The 19,374-nt window shown below is 35.1% G+C and overlaps 1 long non-coding RNA gene across 1 annotated transcript; it reads right to left on the minus strand.

Moving 5' to 3' along the window:
* Nucleotides 1–9,815: 9,815 nt before the first annotated feature.
* Nucleotides 9,816–18,729, minus strand: LOC311431180. The gene is made up of 2 exons (XR_014689298.1): nt 18,647–18,729; nt 9,816–11,150 (listed from the first exon to the last, which is right to left on the minus strand). It is a non-coding gene; the product is annotated as an uncharacterized lncRNA (long non-coding RNA).
* Between the last annotated feature and the right edge of the window lie 645 nt (nt 18,730–19,374).

The raw sequence follows: 19,374 nt of genomic DNA on the forward strand, positions 1-19,374 counted from the left end.
ACTTCAGCTATACACTACTTCATCTTGTTTTTTGTTCAGAAGCCACTTTCTTTAAAACATCCATCCAGACTAAAATGGAAATAAGACATCTCCTTTGCTTTGATTACAATGAAACCAGCCAAAGTTGGACATGAAGAAAGGAGCTCATGAGTGTGTAAGGATCCTTAATTTTCACTTTAGTTCTATTTTTCTGCAGATGGTGTACACTTTCAGCCTTCAGTTTAATGCTATGTGTATGGTATGGATCCATGCTTTTAATTAACTTCTGCTTAGTAAATAAGTAGATATTCAGACACGGTTTAGCAGTGCAATTAGAAGACTAGGGCTAGGTTTGAGCCCTACTGTGTTAATTAAATACTTTCGAGGTCATGCATTAAAATGTCAAGCAATTGACAACCCATAAGTGAAAAATTGATCTAATTTTCAAGCTAGCCAAAATGTGCTTTTTTTTTTTTTTTTTTTTTTTTTTTGAGTTAAGATTTATTATGGTCATTTGAAATACAGTTGTTTTTATGTCTGTTTCTTGGCTTGGAATTCATTTAACTTTGTTGTTCATTAATGTTGTTCTGCTTGCTATAAGACAGACTTATGAATGGCTTCTTCAGTGGAGATAATTGGTGAACCTTTTTCAACTGAAATTTTGATCTGGAAACAAATAAATGTTATTTCCTACATTAAGAGGGCCAGGAAGGGGAGAACAGGTGGGAAACAACAACCTTCTATAACTTTTATGTACCAGACAAAATCTTACTGAATATTCCAAATATATAAGATTTGCTATGGAAGTTAATTGTACCATTGAATATAGCCTGCCAAGCAAAGCAAAGAGGAAAAATCATTGACAATATCCAGCAATATTTAAAAAAGTGAATTAATAAGAAATGTGTCATAAACTAGTAATCAAATGTGTCATAAACTAAAAAGTTACCACAGACATATCATTTTACAGGTCCTTTTGTAAAACTTATCACAATCCATCTTAGAATTGGTTAGGTCTTTTGTAACCCTTATTGAAGGTTAACACTCTCTTACAGTCTTGCTGTTCAAATGATGTAATAAATATTTTTATTTTTATTTTTATTTTTATTTTTATTTTTATTTTTATTTTTATTTTTATTTTTATTTTTAATTTTATTTTTATTTTTATTTTTAATTTTACTTTTATTTTTATTTTTATTTTTATTTTTATTTTTATTTTTATTTTTATTTTTATTTTTTTATTTATATTCCTGTTATACTGTTATGTTCCTCTCCATTAAGACTCCTTTTTCTTTCATTTTAAGGAGTCCCTAGCATTTTTTTATGGAATTTTGTCATGTCCTATCCTCTCTCCTATCTTTAATGTGACTAGATTAATTTTGTGTAGTCTGTTCCTGTAAGACAACCTTCCCATCTACAGATCCATTCCATTAGCATTTCTCAGCACTTATTCCAGCATCACTTAAATCTTTCATGGACATGTGTGGCCAGAACTGTACACAGCTTGAAATATTTCAGATGGGTTATCAGTGCCCTATAGAATGGAAATAATAATCTCTCTACTAGAAATGTCTCATCAGAATCATCCTTGTATCACATTTGCCTTTTTAATGACTGCAGTAACCTGCTGACTCACAGTCATCCCCTGTGATTAACTAGGGCACTCAGAACCTTCTCTTCCCTGGTCTTTCTAAATGATAGATTCCCAAATGAGTTTGTAGCAAACATTTATGTTATTGGTTCTCAGGAGCATGGCTGTGCATTTTATAGTATTGAATTTTGTACTATTGAATGTGATCAAAAATGAATTCTATCTGGTTTCATTTGCTTGCTTTTTATGTTCACTTTCAATAAACACTGAGCAAACAACTGAATCTGCCTGAATGCTCTCAGATTGGGACTTTCAATGAGTACTTTTGCTTTTCCCCTTGGTAATATACATAAATACGTATGCTAACAGAGCTTGTTTGCTCAGCTAATCAGGGAATGGCAATAGCACAGTCTGCATCATTGACCTAGTCATTACCCAAGATGTTTCAAAGTTACTGAGTTCTGAAGACACAAAGACATACTGTGAGTTCCATCTTGGCTGCAACAGTCAATAATAAAGTTCTCATTGTCTCTACTAAAAGTGGAAGTGAGCTTTTTGCATTTTAATTTTGTTATTTGTTCTTCTCTTTCCAGTGTCCACTGTGAACACTTTTCTTGTGTATCAGTCATGTAGAATTATCTGTTATCCTGGGTTTTCTATATTTATACAGCAAATTACCAGTATTTTGGCTATATCATTGCCTTGGTGTTTAGAAACAGTTCTTACTTTACAGGGAAACGTTGCATTTCAGTATATCTTTCTTATATATATATTTTTAATATTTATTTTTTACAAAAGAATATTATTTTTTATAAAAGAATAAGAATTTTGTTAGAAAGTGTGTATACAAAAACAGAACAAAACAAAACAAAACACCATCCTTTCTTCTTCTGTAAAAGGCAGGCTCAGTCTAAATGCTCTTTATTTGAGCTTTAAATTTTGAATGAATGTCTAATATCACTATCTAATATCTCATATCACTGATATATCTTTGACCATTTGCATAAACATACGGGCAAGACATAATCTAATCTTTACAGAATCACAGTGTGCTCAAAGCAGAGGGTTAAACGAGCTTTGTTTGAGTCCTTGAAGATTTTCTCCTTATTAGACAGGCTTGAACTTCAGAAAATTGCTGATCAAACTGCACCTGTGCCCTCCACAAACAGTGACAGAACATGCCACAAACTCATGATTAAAGGTATTTCCTATCAGCTCTAACATTAATTGTACTGGTACGGAAACTGGAAAAATCTTGTTTACATAGGCCTGTAGTGACTTTCCTCCACCTTTTTTTTTTTCACTTTTTTTTTTTATCTGTAGAAAGCTTATTTCTTTGGCCCAAACTGAGAAGAGACAGCTTGGAAGCTTTTGAAGCTTTTGGTAGAAGTGCAGGAGAGAAATTTAAACCAGGAAACAGGAAATGTTGGGTGTAGGTGGGAAGTGGTGTGTGTCTAAAGAAAGAGGTTAGGATGGGATGGTGAAGACGAAAAGACTGGGTTCAATAATTTGTTTGTGTAAAAACATTGGATTCGGACAAAAAAACTATGTGTCAGGAGCAGGGGTAGGTAGGTAGGTAGGTAGGTAGGTAGGTAGGTAGGTAGGTAGGTAGGTGGAAGATAAGGAGATATGATAAGTGTATGCCCTTGAAAACAGTTTACTGTTAGTAAGAGCAGTTTTCTTTTCTCAGTGGGTGTTTTATTCATATTACAGAGTCAGGATCTGTCCACAGTGTTTTCCCTTTCATCTCTGTAAATGTACCTGACACAGTTTTGTGGGAGAAAGTCCTTGATCCTTTCCTTGGATTCCTTCTTTGACTTCCAGGGACATTAGTTTTATTTCTTCAGAAAACTATGGAGTTTTTCTGCTGTGGGGAGAACTGATTTTCATGGTGATTAATTGTCTAAGAGCTATCCATGCTCTATTAGAAAAAAAATATATTAGGAAGACTTTTCAATTGGTCTCTTTGAGTTTAAACCTAATCCAGAAATCTAACCTAGACTAAAGGAAGCATTAAATGTTCACAGAGCTGGAAGGATCCACAGAAGCTCCAGAGGAGCTATATTATATATTGACTTATCTCTGTGACAGGACATGAATCAAGTCCTGTTGTCCAGTTTCCATCTCTAGCTGAGTTAGATGTAGGGAACAAGATATACTACACAGTGGAAAACCCTTTCTGTATTTGTGCAGTTCTAGTTTCATAACCAACACAGTCAATGCAGTCCAAGGTTTTGAAACTTTATCCCTAGTTATATTTTTATAATAGCAAGTGAGTTCCTGAAACCAAGCTTTTCACCAAGTGCTATCTAAGAGTACTTTTTTTTTTTCTCTCTTTTTCATTTTTATTTTTATTTTTATTTTTATTTTTATTTTCCCAGTAATTTTTGCCTAGCATCGCGTCTTGGATTCTGACTTGTGGAGGATTAATCTGAATCTATCAACTTGCTTTTAAAGGTACAGACAATTTTATGTACTATCAAATACTATAGAATTAATGCTTGATAGTGGCAAAAAAATGAACAAAAAAGGGATGCACTCAGTGTCCCTACTGTCTCAGTGACCTTTAAATCAGAAGACAATTCTGTGTTTGCATTTCATGGAAGTCACCTGAGTCCCTAAGATAGATTTCTAAAAAAAAATCTAAAAAAAAAAAAAAAAAAAAAAAAAAGTAAAAACAGCTTTCTAATTTATGCCAAAAAAAAAAAATAAAAAAATAGGTGCTTAAACTTTATTCTCAGGATGGTTGTCTGATAGGAAAAGGACATACTCCATTTCTGAACTTTGTGTTCCAACATGTTGACTGCCACTAATACGAGTACTCACATCACTGGCATTTTATGAAGATAAATTAATTACATCAATACTTACTGGAGCATTTAAACACTATAATAACCAATTCAACAACAAGTATAAAAACTCAAGAGGAAGTTAATATTTCTGTCTTCAGACTTAAGTTTGAGGACTGTGTGGTAAATTAGTCATTGGGCCAAAGAATGAGGAGAAAATAAACCACTGAAGTTGAAGCCTCACTATATAAAAATTTTTTGTTTTTTTGTTTATTTATTTTTTGTTTTTTATGCACTGCATAAGGGATTTCTGGAAAAATACTTGGTCATCCTGTTCCTTATGTTGATGTGTCTATACAAGGACTTAAGTAAAGGTTGTTCCAACAGTTTTACCTTAGACAAATATTCTAATTTTTCATGGCCAGTCTTTATAATTGTTCCACATTCTTTTTTACAGAACAGGTACAAGCATGAGGAAGAAAGTCTGCTTGTTTGAAGAGCAGAATATTGAGGATAAAAGCATAAATCTAATCAACTGCTTACATTTCAGTGATTTAGCTTTGCCTTTTACAAAGCCTATCCATCTTTAGATGTTCTGTTTTTTATCTGGGATATCAGGTCACCTTATAATTTTAATATATATTTATGAGCTAGGATGTCTTTATTTTAAACAACTCACTATTGGAAATGGGAAAAAATTGAGTCGAACAACAGTTTTAACTTTATAGAAAAGAAGTCCATTTTGTTCTGAAATACATGCTGTAGTACTATTACTGTTTAGTGCTCTGTTGTAATGCTCACAACTATTGCACTTGTCCCCATTTACCATAGTACTCATATGCTTAGCCTCATCCCCTCTGCACTTTCTGCAGAGTCCATTGAAAAACTGCACCCACAGGTGAAGCTCTCTGTCCCTAAACCCTTGGTGTCTGCCTTACGACTGTATTCTGGCAGCTCTTAGCCAACTCAGGAGCTTGGAGTCCTGATGTTCCTCATTGCTCTGTGTCATTGTGAAAACAATATTGGAGGTCGTGGTCTTCCCCCACACAATCAATCATGTAAAATACACTCATTCAGCTGCATTAAACTACTTGTGCTTGGCCTTTCCTGCTGCCCAGAGCCCAGACAGAGCAGACAGCTTGTGTCATTCAACACTCTATCCATGCTTTCTTTTTGCCCCCTAAAACAGGGACATCTGAGGCAATGCCACTGTTTGTAAATAACATAATTTCACACTGGGTAAATCCAGTCTTGCAACAATATACTTTTTTTTCCCCTGAAGATTTTTTTAACACACATGTATGTATAAAAATATGCATCTATCTATCTATCTATCTATCTATCTATCTATCTATCTATCTATCTATCATCTATCCATCTACTATTTTTAATGCCTTATATTTCTTTGTTTGAAAGACCATTTTTTATCCCTCTTAATAAAAGGTGGAGCAGTAGTGCTCTGTTAGCAACTAGAATAACACCTGTTGTACAGAAAGGCATAACATATATTAAGATTTGCAAAGCACTTTGATTTAATTGACCCCAAACCTCAATCTTAGTTATTGGAAGATAGGTTCATGTGAATGCAATGTGCTGTGGTCCTCTCTGGAGGGTCTGGGCATTGCCCTGGAGTGTTACCAGCTGAAGTACAGCTGACTGACTATACAGGTGTCAGGAGAGGAAAATACAAACAGCAGAAATGGATTTTTTTTTTTTTTTTTATCCAAGTAAAACAGACCTTTACATGCTGTTTCTGTCTGCCTGTTTGTCTGTCAGTCCTGCTGTGGTACTCAGTCATCCAAGGTGAAAACTATAAAGATTCAGATTTAGTTCCTTATTGGTTTAATGGGCAGAAACTCTACTTGATATTCCCATTCAGTGGTTCAGGCACTGCTGTCCCATGCTATAGATAGCAGTCACTTGGAGCAATTTAATCAACTACTACTGCCTTTTTGATTATACAGTTCAACTTGTGTAAGTAGGTGCAGCCTCTTCTATTATACAAACCAACCAGATCAAGTGTGGAGAGCATGGTCAGTCTGAGTGACTGTCCAGAACTTAATTGCCATTGCTTGTTTTGATAGACTTTGCCAATATTTTTTCCCATAATGAAAATTTTCAAAGCTTTAACTAAAGAAGATGTAGATCTGCTAGGGGTTGGTGCCAATCAGAATGATTATGATGTCAATCAGAAAATAAAGACTTTAAAGATAAGAGAAGCACAGACACTTGTTTAATGCATGAAGTTCCTCCTCACAGGTGCCAAATCGACCTGGTACTGATCTTTACACCATAAACTCGGAGCCACTAGTGGGGCCACAAATAGATGGTTGATTTTGGGTAGATGATTGATTTTGGATAGATGATAGATAGAAAGGTACTGGGTCACAGTACCTTTATGTATGAGTTTTGATACAGATGCAAAAGAGAGAAATAGCACCATCTTGTATTGATCGCATGACTTGACTGGACAATTAAGTCTTTCTTTGTTACCTGGAAAACTCCCATTCAGCAGATGGAATTGCATTATTTTAGATTCCATTCTCTCCTAATTACCATTAACTTTAGGTTTTGGATTAACCAAAATGAGCCAAATTTAGGACTATGATTGCATTATCTTAAAAAGTGATTTTTTTTTTTTTTTGTGTGTGTGTGTGTGTATGTGTTTGCACCTCAGCTTTTATTGTGTCCTTTTATATGCCTTTCAGAGTACAAGTGAAAACAACTTTTATTTATTTATTTATTTTTGAGTTTGTTTGATAAGAACTCTCAGAATAGCATACATAAAAGAGCACATCTTCATATACAGGATAAATTGTATAATATTACAAAGCTGTGGACTTTATAGCAAACAGTATTGCACCAAAATTGCACATATACTCCAATTTTAAACAATCTTAGAAAGGTATCTAAACTATAACTGTAAAAATTGTGCTACTATATAGGTATTGCATAGGTTGTTGCTACATGATAACTATAGAAGTATTGCAAGAATTTTGCAAAACTATCATGATTGTCTGTGGAAAGCAGAATTAAAGACTTTTTAATATTATTATTTTTTTTTAATGGATGCCCATTTAAAGTATGCTGGATGAGGTAAAAGGTTAATTGGTGAAGTTGGATGTGATCTAGTCTAGAAAATCTTCCTTGAATGAATAAGAAAAATAATATCCAAGTTATTGTTTGGACTCCATTTATTTTTTTCTTGGCAATGTAGAACAGAGATTTCCCAAACACTCGAGCTTTCACCAGAAAGAAATTTAGTTCAGTTTAGCATAGATGTTGTACTTTGCCTTCTCCTTTCTTCATTTCTTTGAAGCTTATTTAAAAGTTTGAAATCATAGTGAGATGGAGACCAACAATGCTTAAAAGTGTATTCATAATTTTTTGGGACTGTACCAGGTTCCAGTATCAGCTTCTTTGAAAATAAATCTTCTACAAATAAATATAAAAGATTATTGTTTGTACAATAGCCCAAGCTCCATTAGTTTCCCCATAGCAAAATATTTCCAGTCTCAGATTTTTGGTCTTGAAGATGTTGTTTGACAAATGATGTAAGGCCAAAGATAGAGAAGCCCTAGAGAGCATTCAAACCTTTTAATTTTAGCTTTATCTGAAGCAGATTTGGGATAAAATGTATTTCTTGCCATGTTTCTTATTGTGCTCCTTGCACAATACAAGGTTGATCCCAAATGGGACTCATAAACACTTCTCCAATACACATAAAAAATGGATGTGAACATAAAAGGAAGTTGGAACTAGATCCTCTCAAACAAAACAACAACAACAGCAAAACGAAACGATTTCTGTCCTTTTTTTTTTTTTTTTTTTTTTTTTTTTTTTTTTTTTACTTTTAAGGGTAGTTCAGATGAAAAAAGAAAAATGTTCATTATTCAGATTAATTGCTTGCAGATGGGAACTCTTTGCAACTGAGAGACTTAGAATAATACATGAAATTCCTCTTGGTGAAGTATGAGAAGTGAGAGCTCATGACAAAGCTTTATTCTTTAGAAAATGTATTGTTTGCCCTTTGCTTTTGGATAGGAGTGTCAAATATAAAAAAGAAAAATTAATGTTTCTTAAGTTACAGTGTTTCTTCCTCCAGTCTGAGGTACCTACCTCAGGTAACTTTTCATCTTTGAATAAACCAGCGACAGATGACCATCAGATCCCTGAGCCAGCTTCAGCAGCATGTGGCCAGGACTACACAGCTACATGGGAAGGAGATAAGGCTTCCAGTGGAAGCTGTGAAATGTTACAGTAATTCACATCCAAGCTGAGGTTGGGAACTGCAGTTATTTAGTGTGATTATAAGTGATTTTGATAAATATAAAAGCATCTTGGGGTTTTAAGTTAAATAAAACTCATGAAAACAATTTAAATGGTACTGTTGGTTTCCTTTATTAAATTTTATAAGGTCTAAGCTATTTACAGAATTTTGAAGGCAATTACTGTTAAGACGAGTACCTATAAAACATGCATTAGGATACTTGATATTTTTATAAAAGGTAATCTTTAGTCATGATAAAATTTATACCCATTACTGTAAGTAAAATCCTTCGTTCTCTTTTCCTTACAAAATCTGATTACTTATTATGATCCTGGAACTACTGGTAAAGAATTTAATCTACCATTATGCATTATAAAAAATAGAAATCCATTCAATGATTGCACTTTCTACTGTAGATTAAGGCCTGAAGCCTGTGGGCTGTTGGCTATGAACCTGTGTTTTCATGTACATGGATCTACAGTCACAAAAGTTTGTCTCTGAGAAAGAACAATGAACAAACTAAACCTACGTAAGCAAAATCCTAGTGGAATATGTGATGTAAACATTGCTGTGGTCACTTCAGCCAGCTGGTGACAAACTGAGGTCCCATATTAAATATGAATTCAAGTTGAAATTCTGCCACTTGTTCCTAGAAAGCCCCTTCATGTAGTAAAAGTCAAGCAAAAAAAGAATTCTATTTTCTATCTTCTGCTTTAAAGCAATATTTTCTTTCACTTTTTTTTTTTTTTTTTTTTTTTTTGAGGAGAGTGCAGATGCATGCACATATGTGCATGTATCACAGAGAGAAAAAAATCATGGAAAGTTTTTATTCTTTATCTTTAAAAATAAGTGTTTTTTACAAAACTCCTTGTTTATGTCCTTTATATTTTTCTTGAAATAAACTGTTCTTTTGATGGTGGTGAGGAGAGGAACTAAGGACAGGCACAAAAATGAAGATTTAAGGAAGAAACCCTCTAAGATGCTACTTTTGAAGAAGTATTTCTTTAAACCAAGGTCAGAACCTTCAACTTGTGAGCAATTAAACTTACATTAGAAAGCTGCAGCTGTTAGCTAAAGTGTACATAGAACTTAAGAGAATTTACTGTTATCTCTTTGTAGTTTTTATTGACTAGAATATTCTTTCTAGTGTAATCTGTATATGGAACATTAACAATTTAAGCCTGTGCATGTTCTAATTCAGTCTTAAGTGTAAACCTAAAACACAAGGAAAATGCATACAAAAATGGAAGATGCTTCAAATGACAGAAGAATAATTTTCAGAGCTTAGTGAATAATTTACTGTGTAGAATAGCAAGCCATTTTTTGGTGAATACTCAGTGTCAGATTTAACACATTATGCCTCAAAAATTCCTTAATTTATCATATTTCGGGCTAAAGCATCTGACTGAAAGACTGGAAGACTTGGCTGCCCTTTGATTTTCACAACACAAACTCTACACATCATGTTTTTTGCTTTGAAAAGTTTAAATGACTGATCTTTATCATTTTTAAAAACACCTTTAAGCTTGGCTTTGCTGATTTCTCTCAGAGGCAGTTTCTCAGTGGTTTCTTTTCATAACAGAAAGACACGATGACCTTTCTGCTTAACTGTTTGGGACAAAATCAATTTGTGCTCCATCTCCTGCAAGTGTAATTGAATGATCACTAGCCTGAACTCCAAGTTACATAATTGTAATTAATTATATCACAATTGACCTGCAGTTCTTCTTCTCAGTCCTCCCTATGCCCTTCTCAAACTGTGACCACACTTACAGACAAGTGATGCACTGCAGTCTTAAATTCACAGCCTAAGAAATCAGTGTCTCTCAACAACAGTAAAAGTCATAATCCAACTTTAAAATATATGATTCTTCCTAGCACCTTAGAGGTGCATTATTTCTGTGCTTAAGCTGCATTAATAGACACTATACTCCAGTGCTGGAAAACAGAAACAGCCTTTGAGAAATCCTGACACGACAGCATGAAGAGAAAGCATAAGTGATACTCATGTAGAAAGCTGATGTGGGAAATTCTGACTGATGCCTGAACGTGACTGATAAGCAGATGAAAGGCAGAAGGAACAATGCCAGCTGATGCTTAAAATAGCCCAGAGAAAACGAGAGAACAGTGGGATCTGTTGAAGATGGGTCAGTGCTTTGATAGCATTTCTAAATCAATGTCACAGACTCCTGATGGCAGTACAGAAAAGAATTTAAGAAGTCACAAAAGTCAGGTTTCCTGCTAAGCCAGCTTGTGAGTTTCCTCATTATTAATCAAGGTCCATTTTTAAAGAGAGGATAGGTTACTATAGACTAGTTCCTATATTTTTCCATTTTTGACACCTGGTTGTGCGTCCATTCTTAAATAGGTGGTATGCTCACTGCCAGTTTAGATTCACTGATATTTATCCAGTGAATTTATGCAGTGAATTTATGCAGTGAATTATTGCACGGATACTTTTATTTCAGCTCCAGTAGCAGTTCTCATATTCTATGGAAACTTCATGGCTTCTGAAGCATCACTGAAAAAGATGAAATACTCAGAATTAAAGAAGGTAATATTCAGTATTTTCATATTTATTTCAAACATCAAAGACTCTATTAGTGTTTGATGAATGACGAACACTTATATGGATAACTTATGATTTCTTGACTTGCTACTCCTCAAAGGATAATACTATAGTTTCCATTACACTTCCTATAATAAAATAGACTACCTTTTAAATTAAAGAACAGGACATTCTAATATAATAAAAAAATAATGAGATATTGACAGAAATCGTCCTCCTTAGGCTAGTGTGACTTTATTGAGTCAGTGGGCTTGTTCTTGATCTGCAAAGTGATTAAAAAGAATCTGGCCAAGAATTTTTATATATTTGTGAATAATCACCTTAGTTTTCTTTCTATGAAAGTGTAAAATTTGAAGGGCTTGAAATGACATTAGGGACATTTCTGTGCTAAGCATAAGGGACTTAGTTTAGGAACAGGGTATGATACTCTGATCACAGCAGCGAGTGGATCTAAATCCAGTGCTCTGTAGATAAACCATTTCAAATGATCCAAGCATATAAGCGATGACCCAGCTCCCCCAGATTCAATAAGAAGACTATTATGGAAATCTCTGAAATTTAGACCATTGGTCTATCAAGTATAGGTATGTTTTTCCAATAGCAAGCTTAGAAAAAAAGCACTATGCTTTGTAGTCCCTAAAAGGAGCTTATAAGAAAGCTGGGGAGGGACATTTTGTCAGGGAGTGTAGTGATAGGAAGGTGTAATGGCTTTAAACTAAAGGAGGGTAGATTTAGATTGGGTATAAGTAATAACTTCTTTACTATGAGCAAGGGTGGTGAGGCACTGAAACAGGTTGCCCAGAGACGCTGTGGGTGCCCCACCCCGGAAGTGTTCAATGCCAGGTTGGATGGGGCTTTAAACAACATGGTCTGGTGAAAGGTGCATGGTACTATGGCTTTGAGCAACCTGGTCAGGTGAAGGTCCATAGCAGTGGAGTTGGATCTAGGTTGTCTTTAAGGTCCCTTCCAACTCAAACCATTCTATGATTCTGTGATTCAAATATTTCAATAACCCCCAAAATTTAGTACAGCTAACTGAATAACATAAAAAACGAGACAAATGTTTGGAGAGGCTAAACTGAATATTCTGGATAGCTGAATGCTGTGTACTTTGCATGCTGTTAGTAGTACCTTCACAAAAAGCCTTGGACAGCAATGGTGCCTGTGAAATTGGATTTGGAAGGAAACTAGAAATATGGCTTTATTGTAATAAGTTTTCATCAATGTTTAACACAGAAGAGAACACAGAGGAATTTGGCAGAAGCACAGCACTATGCATTTTATTTCAGGACATTCAATTGTATATCTGTGGCAATTTAAAAATAAAGCCTACGTATTTTTGGAAGGGATATAAAAACTAATGTTCAGAATTTGAGATTCAGTCAAAAATATTTTGGGATGGTACTTTATGTCCTCAAGATTAATCTTAAATGCATTTACATTTATATCCAGCTCATACTTTTTCCATTCTTTGCTTGATCTGCTAGACTAGACCTTTATAATTTTATAGAAATACAATGATAGAAAGAAGTGTTTATCTTGCTGTTTCTATTATGTGTTCCAATAACTATAAAATACTCTACTGAACTACAATATTACAGCTAATAGCACAAAATAAGCCATCTAAAATAGTTAAATACAGCTTTCTAAATCAGTCCTTTTAGATAAAGCTTTATATCTAATGTGACAAGTCTGAGGCATAATTTATTTTTATGAAGCCTACTTTAATAACATATAAGGCTCTAATATTTCTGTCCAATTTTTGTAACTTTGATCTTAGATGATTTTAAATACCTTATTTGCTGATGAAAAAATCTTTACATTCAGATTGATTCAAATGGCTTTAAAGAATTCATGGAATATATCCTTGTATTTGGTGTAATTTTTCACATTAATCATCTTTGGATCTTCCTAAGGCTTACTTACCAGAAATCCAAAATATTGTTCCTTATCCCAACCAATGGAAAAATTCTTCTGAATTTAGTCCCTCATCTCAACAGGTTATTTACATCTTGCATTTCAAGATCTGGTTATTTAACTCCCTCCTGTTTAAACGGTATCTGACATAAAATAACTCCCATACATTAACCTGGCATGGAGAAAGTCCTGAAGGTGCAGACAGTGTTGTCCTTTGACATCTTTAAAGTCTTTGGTGTAATTTAAGAAATGCTATAGAGTCATTGTCTAGATTTAGCAAATGTGGATTGCATAAAGGATGCTTAGTCTGTCGAGGGCTAAATTTCATTACGAATAGGGCAGTCTTAGTCAATCTTTATGAAGAGTCCTCCTGTACGCTCAGACATTATGCAGTCTTTGAGCTGCACACATTGAAAGCATAGCTCTAGGTGCCTGGGTAAACTTAACTAGGTGGATTAATTATCTCAAAGGTAGATGAAATCGAAACTTGTTTGGCTCAGAATAGCATCTGAAATTAATAAGTGAGAATTTTACTGATTAAAGTAAACTGATTAAAATGAAGTAAGACTATTGGAGTGTGAATTATTTGTGGCACCTAAATGCAGATACTTGACATAAAACAGGCAATGTAATGAATAGGTTGCTAATGAATGCTTTATGTTTTTGGATGGTATTTCAAACTTATATATTTTTTTTTTTAACCTACTGATCAAGAAATTATTTGATAATATAACTCCCATGACTAATGTTACAAGAAGTTACAGATACTCATCTTGTAATTTTTTTTATCATGCACACATAAGCAGAACATTGGGAGAATGTAGAAAAAACTTCATGGAGTTAAGACTGTAGATCCATCTGGTTCAGTAACCAGTCTCTGACAAGCCTTCAAGGGCAGATGCAAGGTGAAGAATATAAGGCTAAGGCAAGACAATATGATAAATCTTTGGAGCACCCTTCCCATATCAAGCTATTTCTGGCTCAGGGATATCTAACTTGTTTCAGATTGGTTAAATTTGTTGTTGAACATATATATTCCACTAAGCTTTGGATCAAAACTCATGTCTAATTTTTCATTTCTTACTTTGAAGTCTGAATTTCATCCCTTTTTGTGGATTTTTTGACAATTCTTTTTATGTACTTATTTTATTTTGTTTATTTGATCTTTTTATTGCTTTCTTCAATTTTGGTGTCTGTTCTGAGCTGAAATAATGAAATACACTGAACCTAACAGTTGTAATGGATGAATAAGGACTATAGTGAACACACTATCAGTAAGATGAATAGTACCTTGACTCTTCCAGCCTGTCAGCATACCTCATCAAAGAAAGGTCAGGAAACAAGGAAAAGGAAAATATTTCACTGATTACTTGGTACAGTAAATACATTTTTTTTCCCTTTGTGTTTACTTTTCTGGAGTTCTCCTCTGTACGTGCAGGACACAAGTTTGTTATTTCATGTTTAATATATCTGCAAAGTACAATGATGTGCTGTGCACATTCACCTGTGTTTGTGCTGAATAAACTGTTGGGTCTGTCAACACCTGGGTCTCTGTCTAGGTAAGTGTATGCTTCTCAGGACAATCCACACCTTTGCTGCTACGGTGTCTGCATTTTGTTGTCATTCATACAGACAAAACAAATGGAAAAGAGTGATCCTTTTTTTTTTTTTTTTTTTTTTTTTTTTTGCACCCAGAAGGAAACCTAGACAGGTAGACAGGATTAGGAAAAAAAAAAAAAAAAAAAAAGAGCCACTCATACTACAAATTTATTTGGTTAAAATTATACTTTTAGTCTCAACAGAAGAGAAAAAAAATGGTTCTCAGGAAAAGAATGATAGGATCAGTTTTCCCACCAAAGCCCATCATACAACAAAGTTTTTCAGGTGACACTTGAAGCACTCATACATGCCAGACAGAATTCAAGGCTCAGTAGACTTATTTTCATTTACATCAGCTGGTCTCAGGTTAGACCTCTGACCTGAACCTGGATTTCTAGCAAGTTTGAACATTTTAAGCTTGAATAACAAGCTTTAATAGCATTGATACCATGACCTAGAAATAAAAATAGACTTTAAAAGAAAGCTTGAGCAAGCACAAGAATGATGAAATCCTACACCAGTAGAGATGTTCATGTAGCGTCTTTCTCTTCTGGAATGCTAGACCCTAGTGACTGTTGTGGGTTGAGTATTCTGGAGAATCAAGTGCTACAAAAAACAAATGATGGAAAGGAAAAAAATGAAACACATGGCATTTTGCAGAACCGGTTCTGCATGAAGGGTACTGAAAGCTGTTTGGATGCTTGGGATGCAAACATGACTGCAAATTGCAAAGCAAGTTAAGTAGGGGAAGCTCTAGTGAGAATCTGAAATAGCAGAATTGCTATAAAAAAGTTGGTGCTTATATGTTTCCATCTGTCTTTATTTCACTAACCACATGGTTGGTCATCAAACAAACTTCTGACTCTTTATTTTTCTCTTATTTTCTATTGTTTAATATTTCTGGTTGTGTTTCCCAATCTTACCCATAGTTTGTATATTAGGCCTTTTAAACAGTAAAATCTGTTCCAATAAATCAAGGCTTCTCTAACTTAGCTGGACACCTGGCAACCCTGTTTACGGCTTTACAGGGAATTTAAAAACATCTGTGTCTGATGAATTACCATAAATTCACAGTGGCTCCTGCAGCAGAAATAGTTCAGAGGTGCAGATAACTGGTAATAAATAATTAATGAGCACCAAAGCAATATAATTCTTTTATTGCTGGAGCTAAAGTGAGAACACAGTGCAAGCCATAAACCAATTCTTGTTTTAGAGTTGGTCTTTTCCATTCGGCTGGCTTTCTGTACTGATTACCAGGCAGAACAGCTCCAGGCAGCACAAAAATAATGTGTCCTGTCTAGTGACATCTGTAATCCTTACTCAGCTGAACAGACTTTCCATCTAAGACAATGGGAATGCTTGGGTGCTTAAGGGGTCTTTCTACATGAGTGACCTGTGGTGTCTGTGAAATGATTCCATCTTTTCTCTCAATATCTTTAAACAATTTCAGAATGTAGACAGCTCAGAAGTCAGATTTACCTTTGCTTCTGTCTTGTCATTTCATTGTTTGCACAATGAATGTTTGTGAGGATAGAAGAGTAACTTTCAGATGCTTTTAGATAAAGACTTAGATAAGACTGAAAAGTGGTTTACCACATAGGAAAAAAAACACTCTGGGATGCTCAGTTCTCTGAATTATTCTAGTTGTCAAAGCTAGAGCTGGAAGATTGTCAGCGAAGCATGGTATGGCAACAAAGATAACCCAGTGAGTGAGAGATGCTTGTACACAGATGAGGGGTAGATTGCATTTGCAATTTGAAGCACTTAATTTTCTTTGATGAAAATGAAGAGTCCAGGTGTTGTACAAAAAAAATATGCATTTCTCTGACCTCACTTGCAAGGATTCTTGGTAAGAGAGGTTGGTCTTCCTCATATGGAAGTCACAACAATGAAAGGAGCCCCTCACTTTACACTTTCACAAGTATTTTTTCTAGACTCTGGGTCACCAACCTAAAGATTGATCATACTTCCAATCTGTTATTCCTGCTGAATTCAGCAAAAGCTATTCACAAAACGAGTAAAAAATGGTTTAAAATATATGTGGTGAAAATCCTTACATCTGAGGTCCCTTTGTATTTACAAGGAAGAGGCAGGACACTGGTGTTCCAGCCTGCTTGCTTGTCTCCGGACAAGCTTCTCTCTTACAGACATTCAAGTGTCGGCTAGATCCTTGAAGAACCTGATTAAAAGGAACAAGGTTTTTCCGCTATTGTTGTTTTCCCCAAAATATTCAAATCTCTTTTGTTTCATTGTGACTTCTCAATGCTGTGTATAACAGCTCTGAAGGGCTTAGGATGTGATAATAAAATCTTATGCTCTAGTGGGATGATGAATATTGTTTAAAACTATTAATAAGATTTAATGTATTCATATTTATGAGTACGTAAGTTATGGGACTTGACTCTTCAGGAAGGACATTTAAGTTTCTCTGAAGGACTTACTGATTTCCACAGGCTTTAGTCTCAAAAATACTTGGAACCTATGCTAATACACTTTGAAACAGTTCCCCTCACACTACGGGGCTGGAACACCTAAATAAAATAGCTTAAATTGTGCAGTCTATTTTTTTATGTTATAGGAACAATGGGAATATCTGAAGACTGTTTTCATTTGAAGGGCACTTAAAAACTTTAGTGGTTGCTCTGTTTTGCTAACATTAAGTTCCAGATCAGTCTCTGCCTGTAATGACTGTTAGCATGCATGCATCATATTTCTGCTCTGAATTACTTACTTTGAATTTTACCTTTGTCTTTGGGAGAACTCTTAGTAAAGGGAAGCTGTGCTAACTGATAGATGGGGCAAAGTACCATTTATGAATGATGAACCACCCTAGGAAGAGGCAGTTAGTACAAATGGCAAGATGATTGCTCAGATAACAGCTTCTGGCTGCTTGAAGCAAAATCAAAGATGGAAGAGGTCTCTTGCCTTTGAAGAGGCCATGGATGGTTAGATTTCTAATGTAGTAAGAGATCAGGGAAAATATCTTCATTTTAACTGCTTATACACTGCCAATACATTTACTTATTTCAACACAATACAGGTTGTAGGTGCCCCGACTTTTTAGGGAATCAGTTGTACTTTTGCTTATAGTAGCAATTTCAAGATTAAACTCCTAGATTTATATTGCATTTGCTCATGATAAAGGAAGATATAAAATAAATGAATAAATTTATGCACGTTTCTTCCAGAGTAACAGTTCTGAGTAAATAACAGCACTTAAAAGAATGACAGATTGTAAATGCACCAATACGAACCAAAAAATAATCACAGGCATTTGGGCTTATTATACCATGGCTACACTGGCCCACTAAAGAAACCCTCCGTTCACCCAGATGGGCACAACTGTGAGTAGTTGTTCTGATATTTCGGCTAAGGTGTATTGATTGTGCAACTATTGTAAAATATTTCAACTTCCTCTGCTTAAGGTGAACAAGGCCCAAACTAAAAATAATGATGCTGTGACCCATAGTGTAGATGGGGAATAACAGGGAAGGCTGAATTCTTCAGAGCTAAGTATGCTTTGTGCATTTCTGTTTTGGATATCGTCATGGATGACATTATGTACTTCACTTATAGGAGAGAAGTGGCAATATAATTACTGATATATTGTAGTGCTGTAAGAAAGCTCACTTGTAAATAAGACAGTGACTGAACAAATTTGAGATGAAAAGGTACACTTGATTATTTAATGAACTGAGGAAACTCAACCATTTTGGGAACACCCTCCTGTTAAGTAATGATGTTCAGGGTAGGCCTTCTTGCTTTCTAAATTCCTTAAACCAAAAAGGGAAGGAGCCTAGGTGCAGTTGAATCCACTCCTAGTCCCAAACTTGGTCAACAGCTTATGTCTAAAGGTTTGAGGATGTGTACAATCAATCAAAGATATTATTTTAACAAAGTTTACAAAGCTTAGCAAGCTATTAATCACTTACAGAGGATCTGTTTTGGCAAGGAATATCTGGCAAGGAGTGAGGGATCTCTGCAGCAGGCATGACCTTGAGAGGTGTCCTTATGTAAGGGGAGGTCATGTCATGCAGCCTGCTGTTGTGCAGAAGGGCCCAAAGGCCTCTTGGCCTGCTCACTATTTATGGGGTAAGATGATGGACTAATAGTGATACATTTTTTTGTGTGTGTGTGTGAGTGTGCATGCTCCATTGACTCTCATCTGCTGAGCAAGATGTCTGTCAGTTTCTCCAGCACACAGTTTAAGCTAATATCTGCTTGAGCAAGGCCCGGGGTGCAACAGCCAGTGTTTGAGTAAGGCAATGGCCAGACTGGAGGTGAGAATTTGAGGGGGGAGAGAGGTAAGACACCATCACAGATAGGTCGTTCACACCATGAGGTGCAGAGAATAGATGGGAAAGGTGAAGTGGGGTCAGAGTGTTCAATGAAAAGAGCCTTGTATCCCCTGTCTGGAAGAACTAATGATGTAGATAACTAAACTACTTTCAGTAAGGATTTGGATGTGTCTCCCTTCTTGACTCTGGTGCTACATCTCTTTATATCCCAGAAGTTCACTCACTGCTCTGCCTGTGACTGTGGGAGCTACACTGTGTGAAATATCCAAATACTTCAGATGTTAGAAGAGCCTTTCATGCATGACAAACAAAGACAGAGCATTCTTGCTCTGATTCAGTGGGCATGGCTTCACTGATAAAAA

This window comes from Aythya ferina, assembly GCF_964211825.1.
Source record: "Aythya ferina genome assembly, chromosome: 1".
Classification (NCBI taxonomy): domain Eukaryota; kingdom Metazoa; phylum Chordata; class Aves; order Anseriformes; family Anatidae; genus Aythya; species Aythya ferina.